The sequence below is a fragment of the Felis catus genome, chromosome C1 (genome assembly GCF_018350175.1).
Source record: "Felis catus isolate Fca126 chromosome C1, F.catus_Fca126_mat1.0, whole genome shotgun sequence".
In the NCBI taxonomy this organism is placed as follows: Eukaryota; Metazoa; Chordata; class Mammalia; order Carnivora; family Felidae; genus Felis; species Felis catus.
In genome coordinates this window covers 18,023,265-18,027,657 of record NC_058375.1, presented here as the reverse complement: position 1 = coordinate 18,027,657, position 4,393 = coordinate 18,023,265, and the positions used below count along the sequence as shown (strand labels likewise).

Below are 4,393 nucleotides of genomic sequence, written 5' to 3'. Positions count from 1 at the left end.
TGCCCCTCCCCCGTTCATGCCCTGTCTCTCTCTGTCCCCCCCAAAAATAAATAAATGTTGAAAAAAAAATAAATAAATAAAATTAAAAAAAATAAAAAGATTCCGTAGAAGAAGTGCTAGAAAAAATGCACCAAGTATTAATATTGGTTATCTTTGGCTGCTGGCGAGGTCGTGATGACTTCAAACTTCTTCCTACTTTTACTTACTTTCTAACTTTTCTGCAATAAGCACAGACGTAGCTTTTCTGATCGGACATAAAAATAACAAAAGAACTAACATTTGCTAGTGTTTCCTGGGTGCCAGGCACTGTGCTGAGCATATTTTCTTCTTAATTTTTAAATTTAAGCTTTGCACAGTGGCAGTGTCGTAGCCAATGAGGTTTATCTGAGGCACGATTGTTGCTAATTGAAAATTCCACCCCCCCCATATTTTTAAATTTATTTTGAGAGAGAGAGTGCACACAAGCAGGGGAAGGGCAGAGAGAGGGAGAGAGAGAGAATCCCAAGCGGGTTCTGTACCATTAGCACGGAGCCTGATGCGGGCTTGAACTCACCAACCGTGAGATCACGACCTGAACCGAAATCAAGAGTCGGATGCTTAACCGACTGAACGACCCAGGTGCCCCTGTGCTAAGCATCTCGTGTCTCATCTCATTAATCTTCACAACAAACCTGTGAGTAGGTTAGAGAGAACGAGTTATAAACGTTAAGTAATCTGTCTATCATCAGCCGGCTGGTGTGTGGTGAGGCCGAGGTGTGAGTCCAGCCGGACTGACTGCAGAGGCCAATCTCAACCACTGTGAATGTTATTTTTCTTTAAAATAAAGATGGCGATTGTTCTCATTGGACAGGAAGACCTGAAGCAGGGTTGCCATGTACAGTTGGGCAGGTTGTGGTCTGCACAAGAGAGCATGTACTCTGCTTGCTAGGCTGTGAGCCTGGGCAAGGAGCTGTATCCACCTGAAGGGAGGGATGCCTTTTCATGGAAATGCAAAGTAACCGCCAGAAGCAGTAAAGGGATGGCAACACCAAATGTTGACGAGGCTGTGAAGGAACTGGGTCTCTCATTCATCGTTGGTGATAATATGAATTGATAAAACCCACTTTGGCAAAGAGCCCGTCAGTTTTCTGTAACACAAAACATATACCTACCCTGTGACCCAATACTTAAGACTTCCACGCCTTAGTGCAGGTATTATCAGTACTCTTACTCGAGAGTATTAAAAGCATATTTGCACAAAGTGGCTTACAGAAGGGTGTTTACAGCATCTTTTCCGGAAGAAGGAGCCCTGGTGGCCATCACTAGGAGAAGGGTTAAATAAACTGTGGTATAGAAAGAACAAATTACCAGTAGGCATAACAACCTGGATAAATCTCGAAAACATTACACTGAGAGAAAGACGCCTTACACAGACGGGTATAATATTGCATGATTCCATTTATGTGAAGTTCTAGAACAGGCAAAACTAATATAGCATAGAAAAATATCAGGGCAGTAGTTGCTCACGGGCGCGGGGTGAGGGAGTACTGACTGGGAGGGGGCACGAGGGACGTTTTGGGGGTGACGGGAATGTTCTATAACCCGACAGGGTTTGGGGTGACCTGTGTGCGTGCGTTTATCACAATTTACTAACTGTGTGCTTAAGACGTGTGCATTTTGTCGTATCTGAATTTTGCACCAGACAACGTGAACAAATATTAAACCCCTTAATAACATGCAAGCTGACGTACTTAGGGGAAGTGGACCGATGTCTGCAATTTACTTTGAAATGCGTAATGAAATAGACATAGTAATGAATGGATAGAGAGATGGCTTGATACGAAAGGAAGGCAAGTGTAATAAAACGTTCACAGTAGGGCCTGGGTGGTAGATTTGTGGGAGTTCCCTGGAAAAGTCTTTCAACTTTGCTGTATGTTTGAAAATGTTCCAAAGAAAATGTTGAAGAATACAGTTGCTAGACACAAACATGATGTTGCATGAAAGAAACCAGACACGGAAGAATGCGCGTGATTTCATTCAAAACAAAACAGACGTGACCCACTGATGAGGAGTCAGGACAGTGGTCAGTGCAGAGGGCGCGAGGGGGGTCGCTGGAGAGGTCCTGCTTCCTCACTGAGGTGCTGATGGCAATGCTCGGTGTGTGAAACTTCACGATTCGTACACTTTGTCTATTACTTTTTTCTGACTACAGGTATGTTACACTTTAATGAGTTTTCGTTTAATTTTTTTGTCATGTTAATTTATCTTTGAAAGAGAGAGCGCGGGCACAAGCGGGGCAGGGGCAGAGCGAAGCAGGCTCCAGGCGCTGAGCTCTCAGCACAGAGCCTGATGCAGGGGCTCGAACTCACAACCTCAGCAGAAGTCAGATGCTTAACTGACTGAGCCGCCCAGGCGCCCCTGTACTTTAAAGAGGTTTAAAAAGGCTTGCAATGTTACCAACCTGCCTTAATCAACACAGGGTAGTGATTCCTCCATTTGTCTTGCTTCCTCTGACCTTCATTCTTCCCCTCTTCCCCGAACCCCTCTCTCCCATCCTCAATCAGTGCCGCCACCATCCCTGACTCTGAAACTCGTTTTCCCGGGGTCTATGCCACACAGAGGAGCGTGTGAAATGGAAAGGAAAGATCTCGGCTTGGGGGACAGAGAAATTTGGGTCCAGACTCTGATTCTGCCACTTACCAGCTGTGCGCTCTGGGGCAAATAAACTTCACGGGTCTCCGTTTTGCTCGTCTGCAAGAGGCCTAATAATAGGGCGTGAGGTTGGGACCGAGTGAGACAACGCATGCGCATTGCACACATCACATAGTCCATCACAGTCCGGGCTCGCTAAATGCTGAGTGACGTCAAACAGCGGCTTCAGCACTGTTATTCATCCCCTTCTGTCCACACCTCCAGGGGGCTCACGCTGGGCAGCCAGAGGGATTGAGCTGGGCTGGGGACCCTCGGGCCACCCATTATCAACATCTCGGGAGCCGGTTTCTGATCTACAAAGCGGAGCTAATAATCCCTGCCTGGAAGAGTTGCTGTGAGGAACAAACAAACTTGAAACTCTTAGCCTGGAGACCTCAGGGGATCTGGGGCTTCCCAGCCCCACCGTGGCTCCGGTTCCTCTCTCCCCAGGCCTTCTGGGCCAGCGCACTGGCATCGTGGGGGCTGGCCAGCGCAGGGTTGGGGGGGTGTCCAGGGCTGTGGGGCAGCGGCTGGCTCAGCACAGCAGAGCCTCCCCAGCTGCTAAGTCGGGGGCAGCCCTTTGGCGGCTAACGTGCCGCCCAGAAGCAGTTATCTGCGCCGTCACCCCACGAAGAAAGCCCTGTGGAGGCCCAGAGCAGGGAACGCTCAGGGCGCCGGCAAGACCGAGGGCTTCCTCTGGGCCGTAGGCCAGGCCCTGCCCTGAAGGTGGGCCTCGGCTTTCTCAACTTGTCTGCCAAACGCGGGATCATCAAGATGTGCTCATTCCCGAGCCCCGAGCCAGATGCCGTTCCACCCGCCCGGCTGGCTTTCCTGGGGACAGTAGGTCGTTCTACTGTACAGGTTGACAGCCAGGGACCAGGTGGTTTGTCAGCCAAGGACCCTCAGATACAGAATCAGCCCAACGCCTGCCCCCGGGGGACAGGTGCTTAGGACCAAGCGGGCACTCGGTAAACAGGCGTTCGAGAGTGTAGCACTGAGGGCTTAACTGCAGGGCAATGTGCCAAGGCGTTACATACCTTCTCCCATTCGGTACTATTATGATTCCATTTCTCAGATGAGGAGACTGAGATTGGGAAAACTTGCCCCAGAATCCGGATGCAATGACCCCGGAGAACCTCTACTCTTCCTACCCTTTTGTTAGCACCACAGAGGTGATGATGATGCCTAAAGTTTACTAAGCACCAAGGATGCGCCCTGTGGAGCACTGTGCATCCATTATTGTCTTAAGTCACTAGAACTGGGGCGCCTGGGTGGCTCATTCGGTTAAGCGTCTGACTCTTGATTTCGGCTCAAGTCACGATCTCAGGATCATGGGATGGAACCCCACATCCAGCTCCATGCTGAGCGTGCAGCCTGCTTAAGATTCTCTCTCTCTCTCTCTCTCTCTCTCTCTCCCCCTCTGCCCCTCCCCAGCTAGCTCTCTCTCTGTCAAAAATAAATAAATATTTATTATAAGTAAATATTTTTTGGCAGAGAGAGAGGCAGAGCATGAGCAGGAGAGGGGCAGAGAGAGAGGGAGACACAGAATCCGAAGCAGGCTCCAGGCTCTGAGCGGTCGGCACAGAGCCCGACACGGGGCTCAAACCCATGTACTGTAAGATCATGACCTGAGCGGAAGTTGGGCGCTTAACCGACTGAGCCACCCAGGCACCCCTAAAGTTCATTTATTTATTTTGAGAGAGCAGAAAGGGCAGAGAGAAAG

General features: G+C 49.5%; 1 pseudogene; it reads left to right on the top strand.

The window, feature by feature from the left end:
- Positions 1–344: 344 nt before the first annotated feature.
- On the top strand, positions 345–450 carry LOC111562003 (annotated as a pseudogene).
- The last annotated feature ends 3,943 nt before the right edge of the window (positions 451–4,393 follow it).